This window comes from Podarcis erhardii, assembly GCF_964252035.2.
Source record: "Podarcis erhardii genome assembly, chromosome: 10".
Lineage (NCBI taxonomy): Eukaryota > Metazoa > Chordata > Lepidosauria > Squamata > Lacertidae > Podarcis > Podarcis erhardii.
In genome coordinates, this window is record NC_138500.1 from 43124833 (window position 1) to 43150376 (window position 25544).

Here is a 25544-nt window from a genome sequence, read left to right on the forward strand (position 1 = left end):
ATTTCCCACACACCACACAAAACTGCCCCACGCTGTCGCATATGTGATTTCAGCAGTGGGGCAAAAATAAACACAGGAAGAAAGGGTGATATGGGAGCTTAAAATGGAGCTCCTGATCATTCCTTTTGCAAGTGGGACCCCCTGCCAGCACTGATCAGCTGCACTAGGGAGTTCCAAACTGCTTCCTCTGCAGAGGAGTAAATGCTTTGTTTTAAAAACAGATCGTTTCCCCCTCTTCAGAGGAAGTGGTTTGGAAGCTGGTGCTGAAAGAAGAGCTTTAATTGCAAACTACTTCCTCATTTAAAGATGAAGGCATATTTTCTCTCCATAGCAAGCATCATTAAAGGTGCTACCAGCTCCACTCAGGTGATTGGCGCCTGTCTAAGTTCAAAGGAGGCTGTGGTTACCACCAATCACCTCATGTCAACACCTGTCAAAGTTGTCCCACTGGAGGTGAAGAAATTTGGAACATGATCCCCTGGCCAAACCCAGTTTCCTGTCCCTTGGGGCTTGGCTTAGCGTGGCAGCAAAAAGGACCAGGAAAGATCCACGCGTCTGTGAGCTCCTCTTAGGAAGCCGGCCCTTCCTCATGGTCTCAGTACCAAGGTTTGGCTTAGCATGTCAGGCACTAACCAGCTAACCAGTTTACTACCAACACCTCTGATGACATGTTCATGACAAATCCAATCCTCTCATGACCACTTCTTTTAAATATTGCTTGCATTTTTCCATTTATTTTCTAGGAAGAATTTCTTGCAGAGCTGGCAAGTAGTCAAGCTTGAGTGGTGGCAAGGTCTCCTTTCTTACTGAAGCAATAAAATCTTTGTTTGAAACATTGGGGGGGGTGTGCAAGTGAATTCACTTCTCTTCCAAGACAATTCTGAAGATCCGCTCACTCAGAAAGGTAATGTTTACCTTAACCATTAGGGGAATAATTCCCTTACCAGCACAGAGTCACTTGCAACAATGCTTATCAGCAAATGTACTTCCCATATTGTTGCAATTTTGTTACCATTTCTTCCCAAATCCATCTTGTTAGACATATTTGTCTTTTTATTTAACATTGTCTCTATTATGTCTCTATTGGAAGGTGTTGTCTGTTCTCTCATTTCTGTCACAACAATAACACATTCATTTCCTCTAAAACCTCTCAGTTCTATTATCCAGTAAATGATGTTTTTGAATACTCTGCGGTAAATTAATTTTGGCCAAAGGTGCAGATTTTCAAATGTCCACAGCATGGTGCGTGGATACATGCTTTCAGACATATTCATTGGCAGAAATTAATTCCCAACATCAATCAAACGCACAAACATTCTTCTTAGCCAGCTCCCTGAAAGAGCTGCTAGACTTCAATTAAAAGTTGCTGCAGGACTATAACATGCCCAGCTGCATCTGAAGAATCTGGATGTTCTAAGTGTTGCAGTATTTACAGTTTACATGAAAGCAGCATGCATCTACTGTAAAAACAGCAATAATTAAAGCAGACAATTATGCTATCAGCCCCAAGCCGACAGAAGGAAATCAGAAAGATGTAACACAACATGGGGTGGACTTCCCCCCCCCCCCAACTTTACCAGTTTTGAAGGAAGAAAGGGTGGGGAATTCAGAAATGCAAGGCAGAAAAATTTTAGGCCATGAAAATAAGAAGTGAGGCTGGAAGGCAGGTAGGTAAAAAAATACAGAAACCCACATCCCACAATACATATTAGCAAATTGCATTTAAACCAGACTATATTAGTCCACTCGTGATGCATATCTGGATAGTTCTGATTTTAAGAAGGAAGAGTGGGGAATAATGGTATGTCCTGTTGACATGAAAAGCATTGCAATTTTAAATGTTAAGGATTTTCTCTCTCCAAACTGACCAGTATTCATTATGAGTGGGGTAGGACTCCAGCAGTTGCATTGCGTCTCCCCCCTCCTCTGTGCCTGTGTGTATTCTATGCTCACTGTGCATGCTCACTCCTCATTGGGCTTTTCTTTTCAAAGGTGGGCAAACAGTTCCCTAATTTAAGCAGCTTCAATTTCTTATATTTATCCACTGATTCCTAGAGGCAGTTCTCATTTCCAACTCCGGGGGCATTTAAAAAACAGCTTCTTGGCGCAAAACAGGAAGTAACCTATCCAAACAACAAAATGTCTCTCTCTCTCTCTCTCTCTCTCTCTCTCTCTCTCTCATCTGGGTTTCAGCCCACTCTCAATTATCTTCATTCTGGTTGTTTAAAGCAATGCTTAATTGTGCTGCTTTGGTACGGGGTACTGGTGGTGACATAGAGTTTGTTCTGAATATAATTTTGACTTCTTCACTTTTTGTCCTAACTCCAAGCCTGCCAATCCCTCTCTCTTCTGGGCAAAGCATTTCAATACTTTAAATGTAGCAATACTGGAAACAGCCAAGACAACAAGGGAGTTTGGACAGATTTTCTTTAGTCCTAGATGCTCTGGACACAGCTTCTATGTCCACTACAAATGAGCCAAGAATCAAGTTAGCAACATTAAACACTACCCTTGCTAGTCTAGCCTTTGGGTGATACTTTGACTCCTTTTTGGAGAAATGTATACAGAACTATATTCAAGTAAGAACATAAGAAGAGCCATGCTGTGTCAGGCCAAAGGCCCACCTAGTCCACCCATCTAGTCTTTTCACAGTGGTCCATAAGCAGGACCTACATGCAACAATGCTCTCCTCACTTACAATTCCCAGCAAGTGGTATAGACAGAGACATGCTGCCTCTCAAAGCAGGAGGCAGAGCATAGACACCCCCAATTATTTTGTCTAATGCCCTTTTAAATCTATCCTAATAGATGGCCATTGCTGTTAATTCCATCATTTTAACTATATGCTGTGTGAAGAAGTATTTTTAAAAAAATTGTCCTGAATTAAGCGTCATTGTACGGTGCTGAATTCTCTAATAATATGGGAAGTTTTTGCCCTTATCCACTTTCTCCCCACCTTGCAAACAGTAATACACCTCTATCATGTGTGTGTCCTCCTCCCCACCCCCTTACCTGCCTTTTTCTAAACTGAAAAAGCTGCAAATATTGCAAACTGAAATATGTATGTTGGGGGAAAGGTCTTGGCAGCCGACCTTATCTACTTTTGCTGATGCAAGACAGACTCAAATAGAAATGAAGCTGGCCTATATTGGCTTCAGAGATTAAGATCAAGACTCTGAAGTATATCCTCAAGCAAGTAGAGAACCGGTGGAGTGTGCTGAGCTTGGGTGTGATATGCTCTTGAGGATTGTTCTTGCTCAAAGAGGCATGCTGCTTCATTTATATACTTGAGAGTTGCTGCACTGGCTTTCACCTCACATACATCTTGCAGTGTTGTCATTTTGACCTAAATCAGAAGTTACATAAAACTGGAATGAATTAACAGATTTTGCCTCACCAACTGTGTTACTTTCAATTGCCCTGAAGGATCTACTTGCCTTCACTTCTGTGACTTAAAAAAAAGAAAAGAAAAAAGGCCATAGATGGTGAAAATGCCAGTGCATTTCCTTACATAGCTGCTGCACCCCCAGTTCATTCCCAGGTAAACTTTAAGGCAAATACTGTGAAGAAAAGTAATGTTGAAGCACATGACCCAGCCGGTATTTTTTCTTCCCATGCATTCATCACTATGAGCATTGATTTCAGTACTAGTAATGAATCGCAAACTCCTGGTCCCTTGCAGCACACACACACCCCATTATTTCTAACTCCTAAAATGAAGCAGACATACAATAAACATTAAGTATTGTGGGTCTTAACAATTATGAACAAACCCATCCTTACAATTTTTTTCTATAGCTATGCCTGATCAGAATATGGGATTTGTCAAGAGAAATTTCTAGTGGTCCAGGAAGGCCAGATCATCATGCATAGGCAGTAGAGAACAAGCCTGGTCATCAAGCACTCCCCTTATCGCCTTCCATCCTCCTTTTTATACGCATCCAGTGGTGGCTGGGAGAGCAACAGTAGGCGAAACCAAAACCAATGATAGGTGGAGCTGCAGCAGATAACAGGCAGAACCAACTAATTATAGTTTTGCTGCCAGTCCTCTTGCCTGTTGAGTCCGACAAGGGCAACACGAAGACTGAGGAAGAGGAAGTGACAGGCAGAGGGCTGGATGCAATCAAGAAGGAAGGCAGGTGGGGGCTGGCTGAGGACAAATTGATGGGATTCAGTCCTATTGGACCAGCTTCTGCTGCATACATCAGAATGCAATATTTCTGGGGTTTATTACACTGCAGTTCCCTGGTAATTACAAACTGTGAACTGTGGTTTAATATCCAGTTAATATCCAAGCCAGGATATCAATGTCATAGAATGTCAATATATTTTTTCACTGATCAGAATCAAAACAAAAATGAAACAACAATTATGATTTTTTTATGATGTTATCCTCCACCTGCAAATTTTACCTAATGTCTATTTTTAATCAAATATAATGAAATATAGGATAGAAAGTTAATCATGAAAGGAAATGGGGAGGAGAGGATTGAAAAAAAAAAAGGAAAGGAATCCAGCCTACATTATTATTCTCTATTTCACATTCATGGGGGTGGAAATCCTTGAAATTCAGACTAAAGACATAAGGCATGCTTTTTCAACATCGTTATACAAAAGCATGTTCCAAAAACCCTCCTCCAAGATTTGGACAGACACTTCCTCTTAAAACTAATTGCGATAGACATCCAAATTCTCCAGACATCTTTAAAATCTTAGCATTAATATTCCTACTTCAGTTTTTCAAAGCCTGATTTATAAAAGACAAAGTACTCAATAAATTGCATGGAATTAAACTGCTGTTTCTTGGAACGATAATACGGTCAATCACATATGAAAGTAATCTGAGTCTGGACGTTACAATGGGAAGAAATGTACCACCACTATTTAAAAATAGATTCAACCCAAACAAATTAACAGAGAGCAACTCTGTCTTATTGTCTCACTGGCCTTAGTCCTACACAACTCCTAACCACTGCCAATAAGACTTCAATGCAAGCCTGAACTAGATCCAATATCTTTTAAAGAAAGCACATTTTGAAGGACAGAAATAAGGAGGATCTAGACAAACATGCTAACTTCAGGGGAGGGCATTAAAAATAGGAGGAAACAGGCTGAAAGCGTTTCATGTAGTCAAATGCATTATTCTCTGCAAGGTTGTCCTCCTAATTCACAGAATACAGCTAATCCTCTTGATGAATGCAGCATGTGTCGTGCTGTAAATGAAAATTGTATAGCCTCTAAACAAGAGAGGCAGCGCCTGCTACAAATGCAAATCAAATGACTGTCAGTTTAAACACTGCCTTTTCATCTTCCCCCTTTTTGTAAGCAAACAAACCACACAGGAAACATTCGAACAATACTGCTGGGCCAAGAGAGGTCTTCCCCAAATATTGGTTAAAATGCCAAACTGAGCATGAATAGAGATGTCGGGGGCTAATTTGTCTATGTGCTCAAATGCATTATTATCGCCCACATCTTTTCAACCACCATCCCATGCAACTTTCCTAATACGAGGGCCAGCACCATGCATAGCGGGTTCCATGGCATAATGCCCACTGGTAGGGTCCCTGCCTTGGCAGGCTTACCTATGCTAGTGTTCTTCTGATGGGAGGTGACAGCTCTGTGCAAGGCAGCTGCTATCTTAGATCAACTTTGTTGCCTAGCCTCAAGTTCCAATCCTCCAAAAGAAATATTCAACAGTAGCTTATAGCCACCCCACACGTGGGATCCAGGGCAGATGTCTGCAGCAGTGGGCTCTGCAGGGCCAGGTGGGCTCTGACACGTGCCCATACTGCTTCTTATACAAAGCCTTGTCTTTTGGAAACACCTGTTATCATCTTCTTCACACCGTGCATCGTTAAAGGATGGAGCTTGCTCCCACACAGTGATTGCCACCCACTTGGATGACTTTAAAAGAGGATTGGACAAATTCATGGAGGAAAAGGCTATCAGTGGCTGCCGGCCATTATGACTATGTTCTGCCTCCATTGTCAGTGGAAGTAATGCTTATATTCATTCATGTACACACAGGTGGGCCATACGATCATGTGTGAAGTTAAGTGAACTCGCCTAGCCCCTTTGGATGGATTCACTATATAGTCAATCCATCTAAAAAAGTACTATTCCCTTGATTTTATAATGGCAAAGGAACAACAATTTGAAACAGGCAATATTGCTAAATATCCTGCAGCTCATGGGAAGAGCAATCAGGCACTACTCCCCATCTAGTAATCAGAACAGAGCTTTCCAAACTGTGTGTTGCGACACGTTAAGTGTGTCGGCTGCAGTGTGTAGGTGTGTCGCGCGAACTCTCCTCCTGGAGTTGGAAAGGGGTTAGTTTCACCTCCGTTTTGCTAGTAAAACTAAATTACAGTGTCACAAAAATGACAAGTGTCTAAAAAGTGTGTCACCAACATGAAAAGTTTGGAAAGCTCATTGCAAGTTGTCATATAAAACAATGCACTCTGGTCCTTGAGTACCGTATTTATGTGCAAATCTGCCACAGGCTACAGATTTCCCAAGTAGCAATTTATACCAAGTGATTCCATATACACCTACGGTGTTAGTCAACATATCTGCCTTGCCTAGTAATGGGCAGAATTTTAGTCGTTCCCCTGCTTCCCTAGATTGCTTCTAAAATGTTGAAGTAAGGTAGAAGTTTTCCTCATTTGACCAAATAGCACAGATTACCAGTTATATGAATGCTGTGGCAATTTGTCAGCTTGAAATAGTCTCTTATATTCACACAAGAAGGTACCTAAACTCTACTCACCTAGTTTCATGTGAAAAATTTATCAGTGGGGCCTCAAAGCCTTTGCCCTTTCTTAGCACCATGGCAAAATCCCTGCCTCACTGTTTCCTTCTCACCCTCTCCTTCACAGTTCCCAACAGTCATTTCCTTCAGCATTCACTATAATAGAAGGTGACACAAAGAATTTTCTTGAGGTCTCCCTTCTTATCCTTGTAAGGTTCCAATAATCTTTTCTTCTTCTTCTTCTTCTTCTTCTTCTTCTTCTTCTTTTTTGGGGGGCGGGGGGGGGGGGATGACTATAAAGTTGCCATGTGAGCACTTTATGCACTGGCGGATTCCAAGGAGGGAAAAAATGCTTAGGCCGTATGCTGGACTCATATTTTTAGAATGCCCCAAATCAGTATAATTAAAGGAAGTAGTACCTTGTTCCATACAGAAACAGTTTTCGGTACTGGCTGAATATATCCCCACCACTCCATTTTAAATTCTTTAGGACTTTGTTAAAACAAACCACCAGAAAGTCTGATAAATGCTTTGCTGAAATATGCATATATTTCAGAGATTCAAAGTTTAACGCCACCTCAGGTGATACTATTACTTTTGCTGTGCCTCAAAAGTAATAGTGCCTGTACCGAGGGCCTTCTCGGTAGTGGCGCCCGCCCTGTGGAACGCCCTCCCATCAGATGTCAAAGAGATAAAGAATTACCTGACGTTCAGAAGACATCTTAAGGCAGCCCTATTCAGGGATGTTTTTAATATGTAATGCTGTATTGTTTTTAATACTGATTGGGAGCCGCCCAGAGTGGCTGGGGAAACTCAGCCAGATAGGCGGGGTATAAATAATAAATTATTATTATTATCAAAAACCTCGAATGCTTCAGCACCTAATTGTGCATCTTCAGACAACAATTTAAGGCACACACTCAAATTTTCACACTAGGGGAATGGAAAATCAAACCCATTTCTTCCAAAGAGGGACTAGCCTGTTTTAGTCACTGAGCACTAGCAGTTATTTTCTGCCAATAAAGCCTTTGGTGGAAAACATTTCTTTGAGAATGGGAGCAGGAAGGTTCTTGTAAAATTCAATGCATTGTTTGACTGCAAACAAGGAAGACTAAGTTAATGTTCTTCTCCAAGCCTATTGTTTTGCCGCCGCCCCCAAGTTCCAGTTGATTCATTCAATAGGTGGGAAGGAATATTAACCAGCAGCATTTTTCCTGCAGCAATACATTTCCCTGTATTGTTTGTTTCAGGTTAAATAGAAACAGCACTCCCTGTTTTGCAGATCTACCACAATTTTAGCACTCTAAACTATTAAAAGTATACTTTTTTTGTCCATTGCAAAAATTATATATAGGGAAATTCTTTGGGAAATCATACCTATAGAAAACTAGCTAATAAGATGGGGGGGTTAGTATGCAAAGGACTACTGAAATTAATGAGATAGCCATTGATGCAAATATTATTTATTTATTAAATTTCTACCCTGTCCTTCCCAGTGAAACTCAGTATGGAAAAAACCCCCAGCAAAATACCATTATTTTGATCTATAAATAAAGATCTATAAATGATCTATAAATGAAGAATTGTTACGCATATGTAGAGATAATGAAAATAAAATCCTATTCTTTAGCTTGTCAAGCATTGATTTTGGCCAACACAGAGGAAAAGCCCAACACATTGATATTGGTATGATTTCCAATCAAGGCATCTATGAAATAGTAAAGATCTATCACTGGCTAATGGTCAAAATCCAAATAAACTGTTACAATGGAGAAGTTTGCTGATGCTGGGCTGCATACAACAGCCCGCAAAAGAATATGCATACAGTATTAAATAAGCTGTTTGCTGAAATGTTATTCTGGAAGATGCACCATGTGCATTGCTAACAAAACAAAACATTATTACTGTATTTTGAGAGGGTCTTGTGGGGGGTAAATTGTTATTTGTTCTATTGTTACTTAGTCTATTACACTCATCAAGCTTTGCAATAACTGTTACTGACTCAAGAATGACAAATATCTGTACATTTTTATTATTCTGTACCTAAATATTATTCTTGAATACACACACAAAAAAGTAAACTGTGACAACACCAATCTTGAACACACTATATGACCGGTAATTGGCAGCCTTTCACAGTTATTTTGCAGAATTGCACATGTTTATTTAAAGGCAGCTGGCCTCTACCACTAAAGCAAAGTAGCATCACAAGAGGCAAACGCCTCCACAGCAGACCTGCAATTAGAGAACAGGCTAACCAAAGGAAGCCCTACTATGAAGGATTAAGTTTGGCCACAGATTTCCAGCTAAATTAAGTAGACAAGGAAAGCTGAGAAAATCTTGACATAGTATACTTAACCGATGCATAGAACTTTACAGCTTTTAAGGTGTAAAACAACCACACAAATATCAGTTCTGGATAGACATTATTGCATACATATTCTGGTGAATCCGAGCAAAGGAAATTGTTTTTACATTGCGATGTTAAAAGAAATTCACTGGGTAATTATATGCAACAGCAGATCCACATCGTACATTCATAATACATACAATGCACATTTAAGGACATGGCTTTCCTCCAAAGAATCCTGGGAACTGTAATTTGTCAGGGATGCTGAAGCTGTAGGACTGTGAGAGGGAAACTACAGTTCCCAGGATCCTTTGGGAGAAGTTCATGTGCTTTAAATGTATGGCGTGGACCTGCTCAGAGTAACAGAAAGAACTTTGGAATGTGATGTGGTCAAGTGAGAAATACTATCATGCAACAACAGAGAAGACACCCTTGCTGCTGTTTTCACTTTTCCTTAGTTGACTTCATTAAGTGGGGGAGGGGTATATGTCTTATAAAACAGGAATAAAGTTCACCAGGGATAAGACACAAGTACTGTCTGAACCCAAAGAGAGCAACAGTGAAACCATTTTTCAAGCACCTGTGTTTTGCCCCCTTGTCCAAAAGATCATAGCCTTATGTTAGCTGCATGACAGAATTCATGACTCTTTTACCAAACAGTCAATTCCACCATTAATAGAAAATAGATCAGAGTGAGAAAATACAAAGCCACACAAAACACTGCAGGGTGAAGTGAAAATAAAATGAGTACCTTTGGCCTGATACAAAATTAAGCATTAACTTTAAAAATGAAACTAAAAGAGAGGGGCAATAGGCACAGTTTACAACTTTTAAGCATTGTTGATATTAATCAAGTTTCTCTAAACCTGGATGGGCTGGTTCATTAGTATTCACTAGTATTAGGCATGATGGAGGTGCCAACATGAAATCTGACCTAAGGGAAATGTACAATTCAGCTCTGTTAGATCTGTAGCAGGAATGTGGTGGGTGGGTGGTGGAAAGACCCTGAGTGAGAGACAGGGAATGAAAGAACTCCAAGGATGAGAGTTCCCAGGTGAGAGGCGGGAGGGCCCATCATTTTCTGTATGAGACAAGGGTTAAGATCTACCTTCAAGAGAGGAGTCTTTCACCCCATCCGTATCTTTCTCTGTTTTTTTGTTATTATTTAGATTAGTTTCTTTCATCTTATTGTATTCTTTTAAAAAAGCTTTAATAAAAACTTGATACTAAAAACAGACCACCATTAGTAGAGCCCACCATTACTGCAGAACCGAGACGCCTACCTTGCTAAGGTCATATGAAATTCCCATTAAATTTCAATATAACATGCACACCATTGATCTTTCGTGGGCTGTAGCCATCAACTCTGAGGAGGAAAAATTGTTCAGTGACACTTGTATGAATTAAATGCCAGCTCAGAAAGCAAGTGTCAGCATTAAAAGGACAGAAACGACTGATATTACTCACTTAAGCAGAGGAATAGCCCATAAAAATGTAGTACACACTTCACAGCATGAAGTCACTTGAGTAATTTTTCTGTTGAAACTTTTATCTACATAAAAAAATCAACTTTTAGCAATTACTTTTCCATGTATGTAAAGCAAATGCTAAATGAAAATTTGTTCTTAATCAAGTCACATCTTAAGGGCAAGATCATGGAAAGATAGTCCTAAGGTAACAGCATAAACAAGAAACTAAATCTATCTAAATGGGAAAAGTAATTTACATCTTGTGCCCAACATAAGACACCTTTTAAAATCAAATTACATACTGTAACCTTAATCAAAACTGACTTATTCTTGAGGCTTCTGCAGAACAAGATCAACTCAAAACAATAATAATAATGACAACAATCATGGCTGCATGACAATAACAGCAGTAGCATCATTTAAATGATGCATGTACAAAATGTGAGTTGATGTCATTATTTGTAGACATCTGAACTGATAACGTATTTGTGTTCAGTACAGCATCTGCTTTACTTTGCATCTCATGAATGAAGAACAGTGGTAACGGAGAGGCTAAGCAAAGGAAGCTAGGCCAAAGAAATGTAAAGAACAGAGAAATTATTCAGATTGTTATTGTGCCAATTATGCTTGTAAAGTATGCTTTTGATAAGCATGTATTAGCACGGCAAACCTCCACACAATACATTCCTCCTTTAACACAATACATAAAAAGACTGTATCCATCTAACTATTGGATGCAGGCAAGTTTGGTAGGTGGGTGGGATGCTCACCTATCAATAATCTGATGTCCCAATAATATTAGGTGTCCCCCTTTTGCCTGTGCAGTTGGGAATAAAACAACATGGGGAAAGGCACTGGTGCAATGCAAGCTCAAAGAATAAGGTGTTCAGTGCTTATAACAAGTGCGCTTTGGGATCACTACAGATCTTGCTAAATTTGAAGGTACTTTTGACACCTGGTTTTTTGTTTGCTTGTTTAATATAAACAATGGATAGCTTGTTACTATTTTTCACATTCTTTATGGTGTGGGTACCACGTTAAGAAAATGAAACTAACTCTATGTTCCCGAAAGCAACCTTAGATTTCCACACCACCCCTCCCACACAGGACAACAAAGCAGTTAGAAAAATCAAACAGAAGCAGATATCAAAAGCAATGTGGTATGGCTTTGTCATTAACCAGGGATAGAGGGAAAGTCAATAACCAAGCAGGTTACTTTCTAAAATCCAGGACTTGTCTAAAATAGGTCTTTGCACCCCAGATTACATTTATAAAAGGTAAATAAGGGGATTTTTTTTTTTAGTCCTCATAGCTATTGTTAGAATAGACTTTTCTACTTTTCATAGCTCAGATCTCCTCAAATTGTAGCATTGCTGAAATAAAATTAAAAACCCAGCAGTATTTTTTCTGTATCCCAGATTGCTTTCTTTCTATTTGCACTTCTGCACATAGAAAGTGTTCCTCCATTTAATAAGAAAATGAGAACCAGTAGAATGAGGCTGAAAAGCAGCCACATCCAGGCTACGGAACCAAGTTGGTCCTATGAAAAATTCACATATGCAAGATAGAATCAAACCCTCCAAATAAAACTGAAACAGCCAATTTAAATTCAGCCCTGCTGAATGAGAGGGCCATCAAGTCCAGTTCTTTTCCAACATGGACAGGCAGATGCCTATGGAAAGTCACATATGCAGGTCCTGAAGGCTAAAAGCCCATCCCCATTGTATGCCCCCGGGCCCTTGTATGCAGACGTGTTCTTGTGCAGAAGATAAAGACTCCATGTTGCAGTCACATCTAATGGAAAAACAACTAACTCTTTTTTAAAACCATCTAATATATGAGTGGAGAATTCCAGGACCAAGCAAGACCCCTCCAGGTTGCTACTTGACTCTTGGAACACCACACTGGGCCTTCTATCAGAACCTCCAAGTGTCCCTATTTTCCAGGGATGTCCCTGATTTAGAGAAGCTGTCCGAGCTTCTAATCTGATCCTGGAATGTCCCATTTTTCCTCAGGATGTCCCTATTTTCAACGAAAAAATGTTGGAGTGTATGGAATTATCTGACCTCTGAGCTGTCTGAAGGCAATCCTATACAGTACAGTGGTACCTCGGGTTAAGTACTTAATTCATTCTGGAGGTCGGTACTTAACGTGAAACTGTTCTTAACCTGAAGCACCACTTTAGCTAATGGGGCCTCCTGCTGCCGCCACGCCGCCAGAGCACGATTTCTGTTCTCATCCTGAAGCAAAGTTCTTAACCCAAGGTATTATTTCTGGGTTAGCAGAGTCTGTAACCTGAACTGTCTGTAACCTGAAGCGTATGTAACCTGAGGTACCACTGTATAGGAAAAGTTTTTTATTTTTAAAAATTAATGTTTTATTATTTTTTATGTATGTTAGAAGCTGCCCAGAGTGGCTGGGGCAACCCAGTCAGATGGGCGGGGTATAAATGGTAAAATTATCATTATGGAATGGGACATCCCTATTTTCATCAGAGAAATGTTTGAGAGCATGCGCTATACACCCGCCTTGAGTGCTTTAGCTTGGTTGGAATTTTGATTAAGTTTCATGGTTGCCTGGATGGAGAGATGAGAGGAGGGTAGCTTTCCTGTGGTGAGGATGTAGGCTGAAGAAAGATGGGAGTAACATCCGTTGCTCCTCCCACCTTTGTCTCCGACCCCGCCCACCAGTGGTATGCAACCCCTAGAAAGCTACTCATGAGGGAATGCAGCCCTTTGGCTGAAAACTCACTTCTGACCTAAGGTGAATGCTTCCTAAATTACACATTGTGTAAATATTCACTTTCTTTGATCACCCTTGAACCTGTTTCAGTGGGTGACTCCAAGCCCGAGAGTTATGAAAGGAGAAAAGTTGTTCTCAGTCACCACTGTTCTAAGTTTTATAAAGCTATTATACTCTTGTTTTTCCTCCCTAATCTAAGAAAGGTGCCCCAATCTCTTGATGGTTACCAGTGGGATATAAATACGTAAAACAAAAATGTGAAAGCAACAAATAAGCCACTGTGGATAAATGTCAACTCTCAAGAAAACACATTAAAACGATCAAGCACTGGAGTGGATTCAAAACAAAGCTGGGCAGACAAAGATTTGAGAAAGGCATCGTACACCGTGAATCAAGTCTTGTAAATCAATTAATCAATAGTTATTTTGAAAATGTGTTGATCATTAAATGAAATAATGAAGTAACACCGAGCTCTGTAGTTACTATTCCAGTCCATGAGCCAGATTTGCTGAAAGGAATTGGGCACCAATGCAGATGGGTTTGTCAGAAGCATGGCTAATCCCCATTTAATCTTTCACACTATGGCCAAATATTTGGCCTAGCACTGGAAGAGAATCAGCAGCACCCTTCGGGGGGAAGGGGGATGCTCTTCTGCTGCCTTCTTTTTTAAAAATAAAAAGGCAGAAAAACAACAGAAGGAAACTTGCATGCATTAGCCTCTCTTGCCACAGAAATTAGCCCATGAACCAGATGATGTGATTCTTAATTGTTCTCGTGCTCATACCTCCCTGTTTTACCAATGCAAGTCTTAACTGAACAAGATTGTCACAGCCTTACTCTGTAGAAGCTATTGCAAGGCAGAAGATATGTATTCCTACACATTCTACTCTGGAATAGATTCCACTGAACACAAAGGGACTTGACTTCCAAGTAGGCATGCCAAGTAAACATGTGAACACTTTGTTTGGGAGCAAGCCCTTCTGAACTTATTCCTTCACTAGCCTACTTAGGATCATGTTTCACATGACACATATTAAAAATACTGGCACATATTTTCGACTAAAAAAACCCAGATCAACAGGATTCTTTGGTAAAACAAAGCACAGCTGTTGGCATGGCAACTTTATAAAATAGTTTCCCCTGCAATACCAGGTCTCCCTCAGCATGCAGCCTATGTATACAAACGTAACTGCTGCTAGAGTATAGCTGCATTCAACTGAGGGCTGGCATTATCCTTAGACAGAGTGAGAAAGCTACCTCAGACAGCAGGTGCAGGGGAACACAGAGAAGCAGCAAGGTCCTGGAGGACAGTGTTAGATATGTCATGCAGCTTGCCCTGTGCCCCTTAAGGTAGTCCGCTACCCTCAGGTGAAGTGGAATGAGAACACTGCCCCATCATGGTTTCTGTGCATGGAAATGGGTGGGACACCATCTTACTATTCGCAGTAAGCAGCAAAGTGTCTTGGGCTGGAGGGCTGGAGGAACCATGGGATAATACATAACATCACTGCACATAGCTTATTTATAGCATTTTTAAGCTCTCCCTTCAGATCACATAGTGTAGTTTCAGAGGGTGGGATGAAAACACCAGTCTTAATATTGCTCTTCTGCCCTAGACAGCATGCCATATTTTTTTAAGAGAAGGATAGGAACATTACAATAAAAAGGCACAGAATGGTTATTTTTGGTATTCTTATTATCAAGCCGCCCTGTTTTCTCACAGCAGCTCTATAAATGCAATGCTCTTAATACCGAAACATTAAAATATATCTGATTATACATTTCTGGTAAGTCACTGCTGTTTCTGTTCTGAAGATAAACCTAAGGCTTCCTGCTGCATTTCAAACCAGAGCTGGAAAAAACCTCAGGGTTGAAAATTATCCCCTGTGTTGCTATGTCACAATATTTTCATCATTTCAACAGGAAGCTCAGGATCATTAACTTTAAATTGCAATGATACAAGAACCACAACATTGCCTTGGAGGCTGACTTAAAAGGACAAGTATGGCAACATAAATGTAAATGTTCTCTACCAGCTTGGGGGGTGGGGCAGGGAATGCCTACAGTCTCCAAGCACATTCTATACTTTCAGACTTGGCTGAAAGATGCAGTTGATCTGTGGAATATGGCAGAAATATGCATTATGCCACTGTTCATGAGAGCATGCCATAATACTGGTATACAGTATTATTCATAACACTACAAACGGTCAAACAGTGGAATTGCAGTTGTCATGTTCAAGGCTCAGCTTGCGCCAAGGTTCACCATGACTTAGCTTTAGCATGTTTTTAATAAGTCAAGGCTCAACCTTGGAATGTGTGAAGTAAAAGAAAGAGAAGGGAAAAGGCCCACGAACAAGTTCAGAGTGCATTTCTATTACCACCAAATAGAGAGTCTCCCACACACTTTAGGTTTCCCACTGTGGCTCAAGCTCTGGCGCATTCCAAGCAGATGTCCTCTGAAGGACTTTAAGGCCTAAAGTGTGGTATTCAAATAAGTTTTGCTCAGAGTAGACCTATTGAAATTAATGGATCTAGCAATCATGCTCATTCATTTTAATGGGGGGTAATTAGTTGAATACAGCCATTATTCACAATCCTATTCAACCCCATAGTAGTATTTATAGGGTATTAGGCTTGAATGGAAGGGATGCAGGTGGCGCTGTGGGTAAAACCTCAGCGCCTAGGGCTTGCCGATCGCATGGTCGGTGGTTCGAATCCCCGCGGCGGGGTGAGCTCCCGTCTTTCGGTCCCAGCTCCTGCCCACCTAGCAGTTCGAAAGCACCCCTAAGTGCAAGTAGATAAATAGGTACCCCTTTATAGCGGGAAGGTAAACGGCGTTTCCGTGTGCTGCGCTGGTGCTGGCTCGCCAGAGCAGCTTCATCATGCTAGCCACATGAACTGGAAGTGTCTCCGGACAGCGCTGGCCCCCGGCCTCTTAAGTGAGATGGGCGCACAACCCTAGAGTCGGACACGACTGGCCCGTACGGGCAGGGGTACCTTTACCTTTACCTTTTAGGCTTGAATGGAAACTTGGAGACCAAGAACACAGCAACTACAGCACCCCGGACATACAGCTGTGTTTGCCTCTTTTTAAAAGATATCCAAGGAGTACCCACTGCCCAAGGCAGCCTGTTCCAATCAAACATATCCTACTGTTAGAACATTTATTCTAATATTACAGCCCCGCCCCCAATAGGAGTACAGATTTAGATACATCTATAAGGAATCATGTCTGTTTACATGGGAGGGCAGTGAAGGTTCTATCAGCTGAAAAACAGCATTCTCTCTAAAATAGCTTAGCAGTGCTTATGCCATGCGCCTCGCTTGCGCATACAATTTGCTTATAAGCAAAATTAATCTCCTGCAGATTTTACATGTTTAAAACAAGAGCCGTCCATGTGGTTTTTTTGTGTGGTTTTTTAACTAAACTATTTTCACTCGTTAGATGACTAATCAGTCTTCTGCCTGCTTTGAGAAAAGCTTCAGCACGATGGTATCTGGCAGGAAATAATTTTTTAATGAAATAATTGTGCATTTGTCTGGCCCTTGATAGGGACCAAAGAGTATCAGTTTCTATTATGAATGCCTAGAAGTTCCTCAGTGTATCTCCAGTAACAATCAGTGATTACCTTAATATCATCAGAATTAGCTAACTTCTCAATGTAGATAGATTATCAGTCCATCCACACACACACCCTTATTATCAGGGCAATGGCATAAAACTCATTAAGTTAGCTTTAGGAATCAGTATTGCTGAAAAGATTCAAAGCCCCATGGACTTGACATGGATGGTGGCTCTGGGCTCTTCTGGAGTTTACAAAGACCAGTTCCAAGATGTAACAGGTATACTAGACTCCTGACAGTAATGCTTACATTTCATTGTGTTTTTTTCTTTAGAGAGCCCTTGAGATAAGCCATTAAAAATAAATGATGAGTCTCTTACTTGTACTACACACACACACACACACACACACACGTACGTATAAGTTATATATAACATATACCATTTTTGTTTATTGAATGGAGAAGGGAGGCATAAAATTACTACTTTTTGAAAGCATGTTTTCTTATCCTTCAGCAGTTCACCCTCATTAAAAGCTGATGGAATAAACTGGAGAATTAATTATGCTAAGAAGGAAGGGATAAATGACCTTATCCAAAGGCATGCTGGGGCATGTATTTCCTTTTGGGATCCTGCAAGACTTTAAAAATTATTATTATTTTAGTAAAACCGGCCTAGAACTGCTCTAGTCTCTCACTGGATTCCATTAGCAGTGATGACTATCTCCTTGATGCAACAGCCCCTTACTTCTTGTTTCCTTGGCATTTTGGTTAAAGAATATCTGTGATTCTATGTATCATGTGGCTGAATGGCAATGAGATATTGCAGCCTGAAGTTACTATTATAGAATCATCTTATTAAATACAGAGATTCTGCAGCGGCTAGGGGTAGCCAACCAGCCATGGCTTGCAGGTGAAATGAAACAATAGTCCAGCACATTATGCAAATGTATTATTGCATAAATTTCCATGGATTGCCAAGAATGATGCATCTGGTGAAGCAAACTCTAGCCCAAGACAGCTTCTGCCACCAAAAATTGCCTTTTTCTTAGCTGCATATAGGTACTAGTAGGCTATGGGGTTCTTCTGTGGAATGTTAAAATCTCACTTGCACCATTCATTCTCCAGTAAATATTATCATGATTACAAATTATGTTATTTGTTATGTTACTGGCATCTGAGCACTTTGTCAAGCAAGCTTCTTAAAGTGCCCCAGGGCTCTTTTCCAGAAATTTGACATCTATTTATGCAGCAATTCTGCAAATAGATTGTTGCCTTTACACCAACACCCATATACATATATTGTTTTTCCCAAACACAAAAGCATTAATTAGTGACATAGAAATTATCACTTCCTTATTACAAGGATACTGAAACAAGTGGGAAATGGCCCATAGGTCCATTTATAAATCACCTCCTTTGCCTGCAGAAGGTCCAAAGTTCATTCATTGCATTTTCCTATTAAGGGAAGTAAGAGAGGAGAAGACTTCTGACCTGGAGAGTTGCTAATACTCAGCCAGATGCACCAATAGTCTGACCTGGGCATAAGACATGGCTTCATATTTTCCTGCAAAAAAAACAGCCTCACATTCCAGTGCATTATGGAGCCTTGTAGAAATGGTTTCTGTGCAGTAGTACTAAATAGCATCATAACTGGCCCTGTGTTTCAGCAGCAGGAATGAGCCACACAAAGTCACATTGGAATGCATCAGCACTGAACAGTGTTGACACGGGCTTAGTTGCTAATCAAGTAAATGCACTTCATTCTAGGTACATGCACTTGATATGAACTTCCAAACACAGGTTTATGGTCAATATATTGGTCCCCTTAAACAAGCACTTCTCTTTTTCCTGTCACCATCAATACAACAGTTGGGGCATTTTCAATCAGTCCACTCTGCCATCCATTATAGCAGCTTTCACCACCCTGCGGTCCTCCACGGTTACCAGGGTGAGCAAGGTTGGATTTGATATATATATCTGGACTCTGAGGCCTTTCTTCGTGTGCCTCCTCCATGTGAGGTCTGGAGGATGGAAACAGGCCTTTTCTGTAGTGGCTCCCCTTTTGTGGGATGCTCTCCCCAGGGAGACTTGCCTGGCACCTTCATTATACACCGTTAGGCGCCAGGCAAAAACCTTCCTCTTCAACCAGGTCTTTGGTCAATTAATATTCTACAGTCTTTTAAGTGTGCTTGTAGGAGGTATTGTTTAGTTGTTTCTGTTTTAACTATTTATTTGTGCCTTTATCTCATGGTTTTATCTTGTGAACCAACCTGAGATATTTTGATGAAGAGTGGTATACAAATCAATCAATCAATCAATCAATCAATCAATCAATAAAGTGTTATGGGTTAGTGTGGAAACAGGGATCCCCAGATCCCTGGATGCAAGATTTCCCCCTCTAGATTCTGGGGTCCTAGAATTTAATCAAAGCTGAGCTTTTTTTTCAGCCAGACAGAGATGACGGCCCTGCCATCTACAAGGCAAAGGCAGAGGGGGAGGTTGCCTGGGAAACATGGGCGTGGAGTCACACAGAAAAAAAGTTGTCCTTTTTTTGGCAAGCGAACACACATGAGAAAATAGGGAGTAGGGAGAACTCCATACAGTGCTGGCTCACGAAGCTGCACTGAGAGACCAGTGTCCATGATTGGCTGCTACATTGGACCCAACCTTGCTGAAACGATGAGAGGAGCATCGAGAGAGACGCTTGGGGGTGTAATGTTCTGTACCCCCCTCTATTGAAGGCTTCTGGTGTAAACATGTGTGAATAAACCATATTTCTAAGACTCTGCCAACTTGGCTATGCCTTGATTTTCCAATGGAAACAGAACCTGGATCCTTGCTACTGCTCAGCAGGTGTGGGGTGTTAAGCAATATGTAATTTACACACCCATCCATCTCTCTCGTAGATTACTATCAATTTTTTAACAGCTTTTCATTTCTAGTTGGCAATGGAGGATCGTCTATTAAGGCAAATGGGCCAATGCCCCACCAACTTCATCTTGCCCTCAGCCACCTGTCACTTGCCCTGCCGGCATATTTTTCTCAAAGGCCACTGTGAGAAGTGGATGATGAGTTGGGCCATTGGCCTGATCAAGCAGGCTCTTCTTACGTTGTTAGCTTCCTCCTTCTTAGTCTCAGTGTTGCCCTTATAGAACTCAGCAGGGAGGAAGATGGGGACATTACGAGAATTAGTTGGCTCTGGTTCCACCTACAGTTGACCTCCCTGCCTTCTGCTTTACCAGTCCCCAATGCAAAAAGTACTGGCCACCCCTGCTAGTTGGAAAATCTCACATGAGAACACAATAGTCTGAGTGCTCACATCTCAACCCTAGAAATACTTCTGCTTGTGCATTACTTTGTTTTCTCCCAACTCCAAATCAGAATACTTTGGGCCAAGCTATATAGGTTGTGTTCAAAGTTCCACCAGTAATAGACCAAATAATATAAATCATAGAGGAAGTCGGACTTCCAACAACGTTATGAGGGTCCACCATGTTCACACTGGGTTGTCAGCATTCTAATGATGGATTCCTGTACCTTTAACAGAAATTTGACAGGCAGAAATTAGCAGAAAATGTGCAGATCCCAAGCCTGGAATGGATTGTTGGGTAAAGATCCACCTTCTTCCTTTTGGGCAACCTTTAACAGCACAATACCTTTGCTAGAGAGGAAGTTAGTCAAATTCTATATGCAATGCTAGATTGAGATACATTTTGCCCACATCTGAATTTAACTGAGTGCTAGACTCCCTTTCAGAATCAGATTGTTGCCACACACACCCCAGGACCACAGAACTCTCCAGCTGTACCTGATGCATACAACCTGGAAACAGGGAAGGCACTAGGACTTGGAAGAGTCCAGGCAGGCATGGATGCAGGAACTGTAACCTAGGCAATTAACAACAGGCTGCTTTCTTCTACTTTCGCCCCCTCCCCGCTTTCCTTCCTAACCCTCCCTCTCTCACACACGCGTGCACAGAGCCAGCATTTCACACACACACACACACGCACACGCACGCGCGCGCAGACACACACACTTTAACACCCAAACTGTCAGCTTCTGCTTTGAATCTCCCCACTTCAAATACAGCCACTAGCAAGCCTCACCCTCCCTCCTCCGTCTCTCCAGCCCACACACCCCTAATGCTGCCAACCTCTTGTCTTACAGGGGAGAATGGATGTTCAGCGTTAACTCCTTTTAAATGACTGCTTTGGGGAGAGATCAAGGTGCCATCCATCTCCCAGAGAAAACGCTGATCACCACAATAGTGTCTCGCCTCTCAAAGCGGGGCGGCAGCCTGCCTTGCACTGCTGGAGAGACACAACAACATGCATCTGCACCTACAATCCCCGAGAAAGAAAAAAGATCAATAAAGTACCGAAAACGTGCTGATCGCCTGCTTTAGGCCAGCCAGGGCGGGAGAAGGGATGACAATATTGGCGTTTGCTTTTGGGTGTTCTCCGGATTTCAGGTTTTAAGGCACAGTACATCACGCATTTTTCCTCCAGCTTCTCTCTCCTACGCCTTCGCCCGCCCCCACCCCAATAAAAGAAGCAAAAACGGGGGGGGGGAGAGAAACCGGCAAACAAACAGAAGGGGTGGGAGAAGAGGAACTGGAAAATGGGGCGGAGGAAAGAATATGTAGTAAGGGGACAAACAAAGAAGGTAAGGAAGCGTCATCCCTCTCTCATCTGCCAAAAAGCCCCTCGCAGCCCATCAACCCGGCGCCTGCAAAGGCTGCCCTGGGCCAAAGGTGCTGCTACTCGGCACACGCCTCTGGAGCAGCCAGCAAGCAGAGCCGGCTCCCTAAAGTCACTAGTCCACAATCTACGCCGCTGCCGCCGACGCCACAGAATAAAACGTTCATTAAGACTCTGCCTTCAGGCTTACCAACATCCCTCTCTTTATAAGACAATAACGGAAGAACAGAAGAAAAAACATTCCCACCCCCCACAGCCGTCTTTATTTTTTTATTAAAAAAAAAAAATTGTAGGAAGGGTTAGGAGCCCAGAAATTACATCATTTCTTTAATACAGGTAAATAAATCAAATTGGGGAAAAGCGATTTTTTTCCCCCTAAAGACAACTTTGGAAACATAGGATAATCGAGACACAGACATATGGATATTTATAGACCCTCGACCAGTGGTCCAAGGGTCCCCCGGAAGCCTTACCTGTCAGATAGCATCCTGGAAGTGCGGAGAGAAAGCCTCAGTCCGCTCAAATTGCACCACTTCGGCAGGTTACTATGGAAATAGTCTTCAGGGTGATTTAGAAACCAGCCACCTCCATCCTTCTCTTGCACATGCCGCGAAGGCTACCGATCCCAGGGCAGCCGAGAAACCGGAGCCAAAAGGTACCCCCGGCTGTGTGGCTGCCTGCCTCTCTCTCTCTCTCTCTCTCTCTCTCTCTCCCTCTGTCTGGAGGAGTCGCGCCGCCTGCCCCCTTCCTTCCTCTGCCTTCCTCTCTCTCTCCCCCGAGGACTCGGCGGGGCGATCAGATCTTCTCCCGGCTGCCGGAGCCAGGAAGTGGAAGGACAGTCTCACACCAGCAGCCCCAGCCCAGCGCTTTGCAACGAGAAGAGCTGTTTCCTAGCCACACAGCTGGAATTTAAAGGGGAAGCGCCTGTGCCGGCTCCCCCTTCAATCACCTAAAAAGAAAAAAAAAAAAGAAGGAGGAAATATCAGCAGGGGGTCGGGAGGGGACGAGGAGGAGGAGGAGGAGGAGGAAGAAGAGGAAGGAGGGTGGTCGCGCAGAGGAAAGTTTCCGGCAGGAACAATGCAAAGCGCGTGCGGAAAGCCGAGGTTTCTACGCAGGTTTCGATTCTATTGTTTATATTCAATGCTTCTACATTAGGAATGCGCATCCAGCAGCGCAGCAGCATCCAATGGTTGGAGCCAAGCATAGCTGTCAAGGTTTTCCTTTTTTTTAAGGGAAATTCCCTTATTCCGAATAGGATTCCTCGCAAGAAAAGGGAAAAGTTGACAACTATGGAGCCAAGTTAAGGGTTGGGTTTTTAAAACAACAACAACAACAACACAACGATTTGCAAACTTACCATGAATCAAAATGGTGTGAGGGTGGGGAATCAAGACTGTTTTTTAAAATCTGAGCCAAGAAGGCCAAAGAAAGAGTTTACACCCAAAGTATACTGGGAAAGAAACTCCTAAACTGGGGCCCGCAGAATGACATGCAATTCTAGACTGCTTTAGTATGCAGACCAAGGGAAGTAATAGTACTGTCCTATTCAGCCTTGGTCAGACCACACCTCAAATCCTGTGTCTAGATGTGGGCACCACTGTTTAAGAAGGGTACTGACAAGCTGGAACATCAAGGGTCTGGGAACCAAGCCTTATGAGGAACGGTTGAAGGAGCTGGGTATGTTTAACTTGGAAAAGGCGGTAATGAGAGGTGATATGATAGTCATCTTTGAATATCTGAAGGGCTGCCACATGGAAGATGGAGCAAGCTTGGTCCCAACCCCCTTTTTTCTTTTTTGTAAGGTAGCAAACTTGTTTTCTGCTGCTCCAGAGGATAGGACCCAAACCAATGGATTCAAATTACAAGAGAGGAGATTCGGACTAAATGTTAGGAAGAACTTCCTGAGGATAAGAGCTGTTCAACCATGGAATCAGGCAGAGGGCCTTCTTGGTAGTGGCACCCTCCCTTCAGATGTCAAGGAGATAAAGAACTACATAAGTTTTAGAAGACATCTGAAGGCAGCCCTGTTTCGGAAAGTTTTTAATGTTTGCTGTAAGCCACCCAAAGTGGCTGGGGAAACCCAGCCGGATGGGCAGGGTATAAATAATAAAAATACTAGTAGTAGTAGTAGTAGTAGTAGTAGTAGTAGTAGTACCTTGGAAGGTGGTGGGCTCTCCTTCATTGGGGGTTTAAACTGACATTAGATGTCCATCTATCAAGGATTCTTTAGCTATGATTCCTGCATTGCAGGGAATTGGAATAGATGACCCTTGTCGTCTCTTCCAACTCTACAATTAATTTTATGATTCTATGTACAGACTCCTTTAAGCATATTTTTCGCTCGTGCAGGTTAATGTATTACAGAAAGCTTGTAAAATCAAATAGACATTCTATCCCAATGATTTACACTCAAATATGTGAAAATATATATGTTGTATAAGTGGTTTGAGGATGCACACTTACTTGCAAATGAGGCTCATTGAATTCAAGTTGGTCTTTCTTCCTTGTAGAGAGCAGAAAGTTGGGTTCCGAGTTTGATGCAGACTGATATATAAGCTCACATCCACACTGTGCTTTTAAAACACATTTAGTAGGCGCTTTAGCAGCCATGGCTCCATCACACACACACACCCTGAAATTTGGGAACTGTAGTTTATTCCTCACAGAGCTACAATTCCTAGCACACTTAACCAAATACATCGCTCAGGATTTGGGGGGAGAAGCCATGTTACTAACTCCTGGCTCCAAGAGGGCTCCTGTGTCTTTGTTGCTGTACAAACAGCTAAAATCTCCTCTTCTCCAAAACTACTGAAAGTTCAGGTGCCCTGTCGTCTTTTCCACCTCACCACCCTAGCCTTCATGTAGAAGGTTCTAGTATCATTATTAGTCCTGCTCTTACAGCCTTGCCATCAACCTAATACGTAGCAGGTGAGAGTTTTCCCAGCACAGAGATGAGTGGTGGGAAAAGCACCACCTGCTTAATCTCTGCTTGGCAGAAACTGCTGTTAAAAAGAAGGCCCAGGGTCACTTTTCCAAAGCGGCCCATCTTAACTAGGAAGATGCAATCCAAATGTTCACTTCTCACCCATGGCAAGCAGTGTTATTGATTGGTGGATGGAAAGCAGGGGGCACAGGATTCTTCCCCTTGCCACCCCATTATTACTTAGACACATTTAACTCCGGAATATAATTGGGCTGCCTGTGCAGACATTGTTGCAAGAAGCTGCGTGCACACCTGCTCCCAACTAGACACAAAGAAGAGAATGAAAAGCCCATCAGGTGCCCAGACTATCAAGTTCCCAGGACTGACAACGTTCAAAGAAAAACCTTCATGGCTGCTGGAGGAAAGGGCGGGGGAGCCAAACAAATATATACACAGATGTGCCTTTTCAACTGTTCTGCATGGTAGATTTCCACCCTCTGATAATGTGGTCAGGTTCAGAAGAAAAGGCTCCCTTTTGCTGTTGTGTTGCTGAGGGAATTTCAATAGGTATACTTTATCATGCAAACAGAACCTGCTGATATTCCCCTTGTGCACACAAATATTAAAGGGGAAGGAGCCCTCTCTGCTTTTGTGTCTGACCACCTTACCCTTTGAGTGTGGCCCATATTTTATTGAGGTACAAATAAGGCACAAAACTGTGTGAGGTTCACTGGGTCACCTTGGGCCCATCATTGTCTCAACCCAACCTGCATCACAGGATTGCTAAGAATTGCTAAAAGTTTGTTTTGATTTAGCTTTGGTGTGTAAAGGTGTATAAACCTGCAGTATCATCTCATCCTTTATATACCCAACTGATCACTGTACTCTGCAAGTGAGGTCCTCCAGAATATACCATCTTATCAGGAAGTCCATTCTGCACAATGTAGAAACTGCACCTTTAGTGTTGTGACACTCAGCCTTTGAATTTTTGTCCCCTGATATATTAGACAGATACCCCTCTCTGTTGTCTTTTTGGCTAC

At 42.0% G+C, this 25544-nt stretch overlaps 1 protein-coding gene across 1 annotated transcript in view; it reads right to left on the reverse strand.

The window, feature by feature from the left end:
- The window catches only part of NAV3 (neuron navigator 3), a 440591-nt gene extending 417638 nt beyond the window's left edge, over positions 1–22953 (reverse strand). Inside the window, 1 exon segment of the mRNA XM_081879446.1 lies at positions 22055–22953. The gene's annotated coding sequence lies outside the window, so the exon portion shown is untranslated.
- Between the last annotated feature and the right edge of the window lie 2591 nt (positions 22954–25544).